Source organism: Pituophis catenifer, unplaced genomic scaffold (assembly GCF_029215685.1).
Source record: "Pituophis catenifer annectens isolate HBS135680 unplaced genomic scaffold, rPitCat1.0.hap2 SCAF_7, whole genome shotgun sequence".
NCBI classification, from domain to species: Eukaryota; Metazoa; Chordata; class Lepidosauria; order Squamata; family Colubridae; genus Pituophis; species Pituophis catenifer.
The window spans coordinates 60,408,875-60,422,281 of record NW_027256887.1 but is presented as its reverse complement, the minus strand read 5'-3'; the positions used below and the strand labels follow the sequence as shown (position 1 = coordinate 60,422,281).

At 35.9% G+C, this 13,407-nt stretch overlaps 1 protein-coding gene across 1 annotated transcript in view; it reads right to left on the bottom strand.

Annotated features, from left to right (window-relative positions):
- The window catches only part of MRTFA (myocardin related transcription factor A), an 84,825-nt gene extending 75,644 nt beyond the window's left edge, over window positions 1-9,181 (bottom strand). The window contains exon 1 of the mRNA XM_070947619.1: window positions 9,123-9,181. The gene's annotated coding sequence lies outside the window, so the exon portion shown is untranslated. The remainder of the gene's footprint in view (window positions 1-9,122) is intronic.
- Between the last annotated feature and the right edge of the window lie 4,226 nt (window positions 9,182-13,407).

The window sequence follows — 13,407 nt, the reverse complement described above, 5'->3', positions numbered from 1 at the left end:
TTAATCCATAACTTTTAAGCCAGACACAAAATAGCCTAATAAAGCTAAACTGCTGCATTTCAGCATTAGTAATCTACAACAAGAATAGAGAAGAATAATTATCCTGCCTGTATTTCAGCCTTCATATTATTCCTAAAAGGCCTACAGAGCAACATACTTTAGAAATTTCCAATTATGTAATATGTTTACAGGTATTCCTCGACTCAATGGCTAAGACACTGACCTTGTCAATCAGAAAGGTTGGCGGTTCAAATCCCTAGTATAGGTCTCCTGCGTGAGCAGGGGGTTGGACTAGATGACCTCCAAGATCCCTTCCAACTCTGTTACCTAACTTTCAACCATTCATTTAGTGGCCATTTGAAGTTACATGTATTTATAATATTAATAGCATGTATTTATGAGAGTTGCACTGTCCCAGGGTCACGTAACCAGCATTTGTAACCTTCTCAGCTGGCTTCAAACAAATAAAGTCAATGGGGAAAGCTAGATTTGTTTAACAACTGCATGATTTGTTGGGGCCAATCACTGCCATGATTCACTTAACAACTGTAGCAAAAAAGGTGGTAAAATGGGGCATAATTCATTTAACAACTGCCTTGCTTAGCAATGGAAATTTGGTAGTAAATCTGTACTTCTTTCCCAAATTTTAAAAACTGCAGAGGAAATCAATCTGAAAAAATGCTCCGAGATTATTATAAATCAGAAGTTCTCATACTGTAAGTTACAACACCTCCTTCCCCTCCTCCCAAGCAACTTATCAGGTTGTGCAGGCAAGGCAGGTACACTTTCAAACTTGCTTTAGGCTCTGCTTCCCACTTTGTTTGCATAAGCTAACATTTTAAAGTTTTAATAGTGTTTGTACTATTCCCTGCACAACCTGATATCAAACAACTATTCTTAAGGTTTAATGACAGTACTATTCCATAGTGCCTATTAGTTTAATTTGAATCACACTGTGGTTTCACTGATCACTCATGTTTACTTACTAAATAGTACAAATTCTGCAAGGGAAATATAAACTTAAAACCACAACTATATGGTGGGGGGGGGTGTTTGCTAATATCTTTTAAGGTTTTGTAAATGAAATCATACACTATTACAACAAGATTTTTAAAGGAAAATATCCCTTTGTGCTGTTATAAAAGGTCTGGAAGCCTTCTGCTAACAAGTCATTCATTTTTGTTCAAATGCTGACTGCACACTGAAAGTAAGTGGGACAAAGTATTGGATGGTTATCTGAGATTTAATTGTAATTAAATGCAATTTACCAGACATTGCTTGCTATAAAGCCCCATTAGAAGCCCAATACCTATTAGAAGCTCTTCAGATCCTATTGGAAAGACAGTCCCAAAAATACCAAAAGTTTTAGTAATACAAAAAACAGAACCTAATGTGCAACTGCAATTCCTTATGGGCATGGATGAAATTCACTTACCTTCCCTACCAGTTTGCCAATGTGCGCGCGCCTTGATATCCACGTGGGTGGGCGGAGTCTCCCACAGCTGCTGCTACTGGTTTGCCCGAGCCGGATAGAACCGGCTGAATTTCACCCCTGCTTACGGTACTTGAAACTATAGGAGCAACTCTACATATGACACAGGACATATGATAGCCAGAAGAATCTGGCTGACAGGACCCACAGCATGCTTCCTCTGCCGGCATGAATGGTATTGGTCAATCCTAGCGGAGTGAGACAGTTCCTCAGATAATCTAGGCCCATGCCATGAAGGGCTTTAAAGGTGATCACCAACACCTGAATTGCACTCGGAAGCAGACTGGTAACCAATGCAGCTCACAGAGAAGTGGTGTTACAGGGGCCATTCTTGAGGCCCCAAAATCCACCCGCGCTGCCCCATTTTGCACCAGCTGTAGTTTCTGAATGCTCTTCAAGGGTAGCCCCAAGTAGTCCATTACAATAGTCCAGCCATAAAATGATTAGGGACTGAATGACTGAGCACAAGGAATCCTGATCCAGGAAAGGCTGCAACTGACGCACACCAAATTGTGCCAAGGCCCTCTTAGCCCCAACTGCCACCTGCTCCTTGAACAGGAGTCGTGAGTCTAGGAGAACCTCCAAGTTGCGGACTGGGTCTTTCTGGAGCAGTGGCAGCCCATCAAGAGTCAAACATGACAAAGTCCAGGATCCTGGAGCCCCGTGTATCCAAAGTCATTCAGTCTTATCAGGATACAGTCAAAACCTGTTGTCCCCCCATCCAGGTCCCCACAGCCTCCAAGGCACCACAAAAGGGTGACCACAGCATCATTTGGGTCATCAAGAGTGGAAATATAGAGTTAATATATTATGCCTAATATTATCTTGATAGGGATGTGATTTTTACTCAAAAGTAAAGGAAAACTTACATTAGGCATGGGCTGCAAAATATATCAGAGTAGAGGTAAATGTAAAATGATTTCCCAAGGGTGGAGCTGATTACAGTGAAACTCCTATGAACTGCCAACTCTAAAGTGTGAGAAATGAATTTACTATATGTATATGCCACCCAACTCCCCGATACTCTGGGTGGTTCTCATTTAGTATTACTGATATGTAGTAGATAATACTGATCGTACTTTTATGCCACAAAATTTTACAACCATCAATCATATTGCACAGACGTGGTAAAATGGCAACTAGCTGTAGCAGTAAGAAAAATAATGAACTTAGAGAGTCATCTAAAAAAGAATAATAGCAACAAGCTATTTCAATTACCGTCCCACACTCTAGAAAACTATTGATACTGGCATAATAAAGATACCAACTTTCTAGATATTCTAAAATACTGTGCTGGAAGAGTCAAGAAACCAATACTACACTGGGTGTTAAAATGTTGCAATATCCAGAATCTCACTAAAGATCTAAAAATATTTGAACTTGGAATAGTGATCATAATGTTACACCTTTTAATGTTTATGGAAGCACTGCGGAGAAAGTCTAATATGCTCTATGAAGAATCTTAGTCATCCAGGTAGAGTTGTCTAGAAGTTGAGACACAGCTTCTTCAGACTGAAGAAGCTACTTGGATAAGTAGAGGAATGTTTCAAACCAAAAAAGAAAAGAAGTCCAGTTGTCATGACGCAACTTCCAGTCCAATTTGATTTGACTTTGAAAAGGTAATAACAGAATCTCAGCTAGAATATATATTTAAAATGAGGAAACGTTTATGAAGTCCAAAAGGACACTAGAGTGGTTAACGAGCAGGGTCACAATTAAAGGCAAGTAAGCCTTCTTAAAAAAAAAAAAAAAAAAACCAACCCTAAAGTTCTATGCAAGTGAGGTGAAAATACAAAATGCCATAAACTTTGGCAAAACTGCAATATTTTATCAATAAAAGATGCAACACCTGCCTCCCACTGTCTCAATGCTCTTTGCTGTGTGTTCTTTAAACAACAAATGTATCTGAAATAGCAACCCAATTGAAAGGTCACTGAAGAGCAACAGTAATTAAAAAATGCTAGATGAGGAGGGAAAGATACTGAACACTTCTGCTTTTACCGTTGAAACATAAGATCCAAATATCCAACTTTCCCAAGAGGAAAATTAGAAGAACTGAGATAAAAGTAATAGGAAGTTATGTTATATGCCAAATTGAGAAATTAAAAAAAAAAATCACCTAATTTAATATATATTCAAACACTGCACTGATATGCTCATGTCAGCTGTGAGTTTTGGATTTTGTGATATGGTTTTTTATATGCTTTTATCTTGTTTTTATTGTTTGGAATTGTTGTATTATTTTGGTATTTTATAAATGTTTTTATTTGTGAACTGCTGAGTCACATATTGAGAAGGATAGTTATATAAATGGGGGAGGCTAAATTGTGAATTTTAACTGTGGACTTTTAATGTGTGCATTGTCTGGAGTCACTATGTGTGAGTTGGGCAGTTATATAAATTTGTTTAATAAATATATTCAATTAATAAACTGACAAACTACTTAAATATGAAATTGCTAACCTTTTTACAAAAAATAAGTTTCTCTTTAACACTGACATCTGTTCCCCGCCACTGAAAAATAACCAACATGACTCCAATCAATATCTAACTATTCAGAATGATAAAATTAAAAATGGATTGTGAAGTGTCCAAATTGGGTGAATGGACTTCAAATGCAGGTACATTTCAATATGAATTTGCACAACGTAATGCATGCTGGCAGAAAAGAATCCAAATTTGTTCATGGAATTATAGTGGACTCTTCAATATTATGTCAACCCATGCGTTCTATTGCTGTAAAAAAGGCAATATTCATTGTTAGGGTCATTAGAAAGGAAACTGAAGCTAGAACTACCACCCAAATAATGTTATGTAAGTTTGTGGTAAAACCACAATTGGACTTTTGTTACACTAGTCATTATACTTCAAGATGAATACTAATGAGCTTGCAATGGTTCCAAAAACTGTAAATAGGATAGGCCTATGGCATGGTCCAGCAAGACTCTTCCGGTGTTCTTAAAGACAATGTAAACAACTAAAGACAGCCAAGACAAATACTTCAGCCTATTTTTTATTTGCTACTTTTATCCAGAATCATAGGTTTATGCTGATTTACATCTGAAAAATTCTACTATAAGTCCCCAATATACTTTTTATTCCCCTATCCATGCAAGGATGCTGTTTTTCATTATATGGATTCCATTATCAAATATTAAAATTTCAAATTGCATAAATTTCTCATTACTTGTCTAAGAGTTGATAACAGAATAGATATTCTGTTTCCCATCTATACAGGATAAGATGATGAGAGGATAAGAGGGGAAGGGAATTTTTTCTTCTTAGAACATAACATCATCTTGAAAAGATGTAGAAGTCTTGTCTTACTAATAAATTTCTCAATTCAGTGGAAATGTTTATATATCTCTGTTTACATGTCCAGGCCAAACTGTTGCTATTTCAACAATTACAATGTGTTATCTGCCTTCCACTACTTGTGAGTCAGAGCTTCAGAGTAGCTGAGCAACATGGAAAATCTCCAGCTGGCGCTCAAGAAATCTCTGATCTCCATGCAGGAACTTGGACTTTATTCGTCTTCTCCCCCATCATAAAACAAAGAAAGTGACAAATGGTTCAAGGAAATTCTCTTCAGTTAACTCCCTGATTAAAAGTTGGGAGTTCCTGTCTCAAAGATTCTGTACTCTGCCCTTAAAACCAGCATTATTGTAATCTGTATGATTTTTTGTTTCCTTGATAGCCAAACAGCCAAAACACATAATCCAATACAAACAACAAAAAATCAATAGCTGATGGTATAGAAATGTAATATATAATTAATATCAATCATTTGCTCTAAGCAATTTCAGCACATCTTCAGAAATTAATATACTATATTCTACTAAAATATGTTATATTTCTAGAAAATATAGGAAATATTTTTAATTTTATCAGATCAATCAAATTACCTATAGATGAGTTATTAGTCAATTCTATTAATGGTTAAATTTTAGAAGGATTAACATCTGAACTATTGAGATTTAAAACTAATTGATTCATGCAATTTTCTTTAAAAAGTGCATTTCCAATGAGACACTATCATCTTTATAAAGTGGAACATCCTGCTGAGAATAGTAAATGTGCAAAGGAATGAGTTTCACTTTCAGATGTTTTTGAATTAGTTTATAATGTCTGACAGTTTTCAACTGAAAAATAATGGCTACATTCAGACATCATACTACGTCATTGGCTTAATGTGATAGAAATCATGTTGTTTCATGTATTCAGACATTCCTTTTCTTTATCACTCAGAGTTCATAATGACAATAACTGTCATGCTATTAAACAGAAAACTGATAAAATTGTCTGACTAGAACTAATAATCTGAAGCACACCATCTTAAAAATCCAAAAGCAAAACATACAAAAGATGCTAATATACTTCAAATTAAAGAATAGTGCATAGTATTTTCAGCACAATAGGAAATACCTAGTACACTCTTAAGTAACTATTCCAAAATTTCCCTCTTTAGTAGTTTTTTAATCTAAAATTCCCGAAAGATCATCTTGCTTCACTAATTTTGAATCAACTTGGCTTCAACTGCAGCTTGCTTTCTACATAAAGTAATGTCGCATTTAGTTTTCTTAATCACAAAACTTCATAAATCTCCATGTTTTTCTAAAATGAGTTTCAACAGTGTCATTAAACTGTGAACAGTTGCTGTCTGAGGCAGTCGCTAAACAAGGACTACCTGTATATACATGCAACAGAAAACTATATAAGCTTATTCAGAAGTAAGTTCTACTGAGTTCAAACTTATTTCCACATAAATTGCTGCAATATACAATTTAAAATATATGCATATAGTTTTTAAAATATATTAAAACAGAAGAGGAAGAGAATAAAGAGAATAAGTTGACTCCAATGGATAAAATATTGGATTGATATAAAGAAAAATAAAGTCTATGCAACAGAGAACAGAAAATAAATAATCTAAATAAATTAAGGAATGCATGTTGTGTTTAGTTTCTGAATTCCACAGCCATGAAGAATGCTGCATACTGAATCCAGTAATACCAAACTGTGTACTTTTCTGTAATTTTGCACAAACATTGAAAACTATAGACAACTAAATAATTGCAGAACAGTAATTACTATTAGTTTTACCAACTTCCTACAGCGAATGGTTAGAAACTGCTCGCATACATGGTTGCATTCACCATTAATTCACAACTCATTTTTCTGAAAACTTCAAAGGTTATGTTATGAACTATATTCATTATTTCTGTAGATCTTACGGAATCTTCCCAATATGCTAAAAAATTGAAGATATACAGTTACATGACTGAGCACATAAACAACTGTTAACATGGATTTTAATATTCTGTGAAACCATGATATTTTCCTTTTTTCACAAATATATAGGTAGTACATACCACGTACGGTATATTTCAAAATATTAGCTTGTACCTAATTTAATAATTAAAATTCAGGAAAGTATACTTTTTATAAGCACTTTGGAAGTACTTTCATTCCAAAATTTCCTTTATTTAAATTACTTTACGATTTCAAAACAGTAATATATGCCGGAGTATTCATGTACGCTACAGCTATTATTGTGTATAATCAGTTGCTGCTGATGTTCACATGAATGCATAGTCAAGGTTTAAAAAAACAATATTATGTCCAAACCAAAGAGGGATGTTGAGAAGATATATAAATCATTTTCAAAATAAAATATATCTTTTGGAGAAGCTGCAGAACACAACAAAGAAAACATTATGCAGTCAAAATCATTGTTTTACTTTTTATCCATTATAACTAACAGATAATTCTCATATATTTAGTTCCAAAATATATTATGTAGTTATCCATTTTTGCATATAAATCAACATTTTAATCAGAAACATGCAGATTATGTTTTCAGGTACCTTTCATATTTAGGTGATCACACTATCATATGTATAAAAGGAACAAGTATGGCTGAAGAACACTGTTTAGATGAGGAAAACTAAATTATTGAGTTGGAACAGAGAATGGCAATCTAGATCTTGTTTTCTCAACTCGCTAATATCAAAATCTTTTAACATTTTATTTAATACCTAATCCAAAGCAACAATTATTAATGTACCATTTTCTACTGCTGTGCTCATTAAAGCAAATGAGCTGCACTTTAGGAGAGTTTTCATGGAAACAAAGAACTACAGTCAATACACAGTTAAGTTGCTTGATAAATGGAACCTTAGTCATATACTTTTAAATAAAAGAAATGTTCTGAAAAACTATTCCATCAGCAGAAGCAGGTAGAAATATGCACTTTTAAGAAAAGCATGTGTGGTATTGCAAAGGGAAGAAATCATATCAGAAAAGCTAACAAATCTAGTGGCTTAACAGTCCACTTTAGAATATGTACATAGTATGAATAATATGAAAGTACAAAGTACAATAAATGCATTCATATGAAAGCAGCATAAGACCTGTTTTTACAGAAACAGCTACTCTTTGAAAAAAAGAGTGATGCTGAAGTGGATTCAAAATGGGAAACTTAAGAAAACTGTCATGTCTCCTGTCTGTAACGCAGAACATAATTTTATTAGGGATTATTCAAAACATATTCTTATGGTTATCAAGATATGCAACTACAATGTGAACAGTGTTAGGCAAACAATGCCTAATAGTCTGTAGCCCATTAAACCAATCATAGGTCATTTTTGCCTACTATATTCCAATATTCAGGAAAACAACCTTCTTCTCAATATATTTTTGAAACTGAAGCCTGCATGTGGTGGTGTTGCACAGTCACATACTGTATGTATCACATACTATATACCTCACCTGCAAAACTCCAGAGGATCACTATATGGCAGCAAACAGCTTTTTTTTTTTTTTTTTGGTATCTCTTCACTGCAATCTATTGGTGTTGTGAATTTCAGCATGCAGATAGGGTAGTCCCAAACAGATTCAGAATATTTCAATGCCTATATAATTAAAAGGTTAGGGGTGGAGGTGGGGGGGCGTTAAAAAAGACCCCCAAGGAAACCTTCCTTGCAAGCCAAAGTTTGTTCAGAATTCTTTTTCCCAGTCGACCAGCCTAACATTTACTAACAAAAAAACCCTTCCCTTCCAACGGCAGAAGGGAACGAGGAAGCGGGGCGTTGAAGCAAAACGCCAAAGCATGAGGTGACACGATTGCAGGAGGCGCCACGGCGGAGAGCAGAAGCCTCGTAGCTCACCTAGGAAAGGAGGAGAGGAGCAGGGTGTTCACCGAGGGGGATCCATGGGGAAAGAGAGGAATCTATACTCTTTGGTTGGGAGGTCCTGCAGGAGACGGAAGAGGGCGAAGGGACATCCCGAAGTCAGGCCGATTAAAAGAACTGGCGAAGAAGGCCGCCGCCGCCGCCGAGGGAGGGATCGCACGTCTGACTCACTGGAGGGAAAAAATTAAGAGTGTCCGCCGGCAGCGGCTGTTCATTCGGGAGCTTCCCAGGATGAAGGGCGGCGGCTCAGCACGGTCCTCACATCGCGAGAAACGGAAGGAGCGCGGCGACCCTGGCCAAACCTCCAGCAGCCCCGGTTTGTGTTTTTTCAGAGGGGCGGTTCCCTGCCCCATACATGGAAGAGTCCAAGGGTGGGAGGGAGGGGGGTGCAGCCGGTCCGTCCTTTTCGTGCTAAACAGCAGCCTCTTTTCACTCACCTGATCATGAATGCATCCTAACCGTCGTCCTTGCCTTCCAAAGTCGACGCCTCCCCCGACCAAAAAGTTGTCCGCGAGACGCAAAGAGACCGCTCTCGCCAGCACCTCCGTTGCCGCCGGCTCCGAGCCTCTCTCACCCGCCGCGGAAGCTCCCGCCCATCAATTGCCGGAGTCCAAAATTGACAGGCTGCGTAGCCAATGAAAAGGAGGAGCGGCGATGAATGACGCCGGTTCCCGTCAACGGTTGTTGGAGTAACTAGGAATGTTAACGGCCTCTGGGCGGCGAGTGGGGGGAAAGGGGTGGGCGGGAAGGTGAAAAAAGTGACTGAACGAGAAAGCAGCCAATTAGAAGATAGGAATTACGTCATCGCCCCTAGGTGAAGTTAGAGTACTCAAATGCTGTCATGGCCCTGGGAGGAAGGAGATGGAGGAATTCTTAAAGGGATAGTGTACCAACATGTGTAGCAGAGGCATGTAAGTTCCTTGGAAATGCTTTAGGATGGTTTGCTTTTGATCCTCCAGAAAGTCTCTTCTTAGACTTCTTTGACAAATGGAAAACAGTTGACCTCACCTTCACTCATGTTACCGGGAAGATTTTGCCAATTTAACTGAAATTCTCTTTATTATAATTTCAACCCCTTAATCAGGTTCAGGATTTACTGTTTGCACACTCCTCTTGGTCCTAATACTTTTCATATGAATTGGACTCCAGCTCCCATATTTCTCACTCAGCAATACCAAATGCAATATAAAACATATTTTAACAGAGATAGTTTGTTTAGTGACCGTTCAAAGTTACAACAGCACTGAAAAAAGTGACATGGCTGCTTTTCACACTTATGACTGTAGTAGCATCCCCATGGTCACATGGTCAGTTGATTCATATTTATGTCCCAGGCTCATGTGATCCCCTTTTGTAACCTTCTGACAAGCAAAGTCAATGGGGAGGCCAGATTCACTTAACAACCATGTGCCTAACTTAACTACTGCAATGGATTCATTTAACTATGGCAAGGGTCATAAAATGGGGCAACATTCACTTAATGTCTTACTTAGCAACATAAATTTTGGGCTCAATTGTCATAACTCCAGGACTACCTGTAGACAAATTATACCCATGATTGGTGGACTAGAAAAAATATTTACAAGTAGAATATTAGTAGAAAAATGGATAAAGTAGTTAGGAAGAGGGCTGCCAAAATGTCCTTGGAAGAGGATTTTAAATAGTAAGGTCAAGAAAGTGAATAATGGTTCATACTGACATCCTGGCTTTCTTTCAATAACATTTAAGTAATTTAAGGAATAGGGAAGCCATGCATAAACCCTTTAGTTTTTGCTCATCTCTTTGCCAATATGTTGGCATCTTTCCAAGACAGCAGTATGCAGATTGTATTGCAGATAGAGTATTGATGCCATAATCTGTTGATGTATTAGATTGCTTTAGTTTAGTCTTTTCAGTTGTCTTACGCTGCAGACCCATGCTAACTTCTGGTCTCCTATAAAATTATTTCTATAAATACTCTTATGTCATGTTAAAAATATGACATATTTTTACCTATTATTTGTATCTTTACACTTTAGTTTTGAAATTCAGTTTTAACCTCAGCATCAGCATGATTTGATTAATCCTTCAATGGATTGTTCAATAATTTGTTTCAATAATGCTACATAAACACAAAAAAAAATCACATCCTCAATTACCGTCTATCTAAAGTATATATACAATCCATATATTCATTCACCTGTGCAGTAATAATCTATAGTATGGGGAAAACATGTCAGCTAATCAAATTTAAATTTCTGTATTTATTAGAACTGTGAAAGTTAAACAATGTTAAACAACTAAACATCATTAATTTATTAAAGGTAAGGCATATTGTAAGTAGTTTCTTAAGGTTTTTGTTTATTATTTTCTGGATTCTACTGTTTTTTTATGGCATTTTTTTAGAGTTACCAACAGGAGCCTGGTACAAAAAAACCTTATTTAAATAATTCTGAGGGGAAAAAATGTGTTTTGAATACCAGAAATGAACATAACTTACATTCCTTTGAAACAAAAACCAAGTGGCCAACAGAACTGGTTTTCATTTTAGAACTACAAATTATACTATGTAGGATGAGATGGAATCATTTTGTTGTCACTTTGGTTAAGTAATTAGGAAAGAGAATTATTTGCTGATGTAGTGCAGATCACCCAGAGACCTGTCAGTAAAGATCTACAAATGTCTGTTTCTGCTATACAGTAATGCAGAGCATAGTTTATTTTCCTAACAGCCTGTGACCTCTAGTGGCTGTACTATGTAACTTGTTCTTTATTATTTAGCAAATGGATATAAATACTGCATATGCTGGTAGCTAAAAGCCATCATAGTAACGGCTATATGAGCTTCTCTCCACCAATCTAGTATGTTGAACTAACTCTTTTTTTTATTTTTCATTTAAAGATTGATCTCTTGCAAAGCAACTATCATGCATGTTCTTGCTGAAGTTCAGTGTTAGAACTTAAGCCAGTTTTCAATTAATAAAAAATGTCCCAAAAAGAAAGACACAGAAATACGTGTAGTAAAAAAAATACAGAATTTGCTTAAAAGTGAGTAAAAAGAAATGCAACAGAAAATATATACAGTATATAAGGTATGATATGTCATTGCAATAAACAGCTACAATTTATATATTATTATCTAATATAAACGTTATATATACACACACACTTTTAATGCAATTATATAACTATCACAGGTTTTTTTGTACCCTACTGTATGTTGTATAAATGAGTCCCATATTTCATTATATTTATCCAAACAAAGTTTACGTCTGTATGCAGTCTGCTCATACATAGCAAATTTAATCAAATCTTCAATCCATGAAGTAAACGAGATACATTTATCTTTCCAATATTGCAGTACGAGTCTTTTAAACATAATTAAGAGCTCAGAGAAAACACTTATATTGTTCAGTTCAAGTTCCATATACTGTACTAGGTATGTAATTCAAGAAAATATTATCCTCTGAAAACTTTAGTTTTTGTCACAGTCACGTTTATATAGTCCACTATTTCTCCCAAAACCTACCGTACTAACGATGTTGTACAAAGATATATTTTAAGGAAGCATTGTCCCTCTTACATCTCCAACAAAATGCTGTCTTAGACAATCCTTTCCTATACAAACACAATGGAGTCCAATACATTCTAAATATTATTTTATTTCATAAAGCAATTGACACTCTTGTCATAAAATTCAGTCTCTCATTGTCTAAGCAATACAAGCTCTAATTCTTTATTCCACTCATCTTTTAACTTCTGCATAACAGATTTATTGATAACAAATGCCTATAAAAGCTAATGGTAGGAATACTTTTGTTTCAAAAGATTTATCCAGTTGTTCTAGTATCTCAGGTGTCTCAGAAACTAAAATTGCTGCTAGACTGAGCGTTAAGTAACGTTGTAGCTGTAAATATTGCCATTGAGTTACATCTAATAGGTATTTATCTCTCAGCACAGCATATTAAAAATTACCGTCATCATCTATCAACTGATCCCCTCTTTTATCCAATTCTCCATATCACAATTTAAGACTTCCATGTTGGTTAATATATAAAATCAATTATCTTGTGCATTTTTCTACCATTTGAAGAATACTGAAAGCAAGACAAGCCCTTTTTAGTATATTGACATTCCATTCTTTTGATAAAGTCACACACAGAATACATGTACAAGTAGTACAAGGAGTTATACTGGCCTAGTTTGTTTTCATAATTTCAGTTCTTCCTTAAAATATACAAATGGTTTCATTTCTATTTTGCTTTTTCTTGATTCATCCTCACTTTCAATTACTAGATGCATGTAGTTGTTAATTGGAGAACTATTATTTCAATAATCAGTAACCAACAGTCCTTGAGGCTTTTATCTTGCCACATCTTCAACTCCAAAGTAATCTGTGGAAACTTGATATTCTTCCCATGTTATTACATGAGTGTCTTCCAACCTAAGACTTCTCATCAGCTCCACCCAAATTTATTTAAACATAAAAGCTATGTCTATACAGTGTCATTGACAATGATACAGATGTTTGCTTTCATATCCTTTTGGGTTTGATTTAAGAGTTCCTTCTAGATGGATGACTTTCCTCTCATGCCTTCTTCATCCCACTGTGGATTATGCTTAGCTTTTCTCCTCTCAAGTTTATTAGTTCCTTCCTATCCTGCATCTGCATTCCTCTTAGGGTCCACTGAGACTGCTTGGCCTTCCCACCATGTCAATAATAACAGATTAAAAGTTACTGTG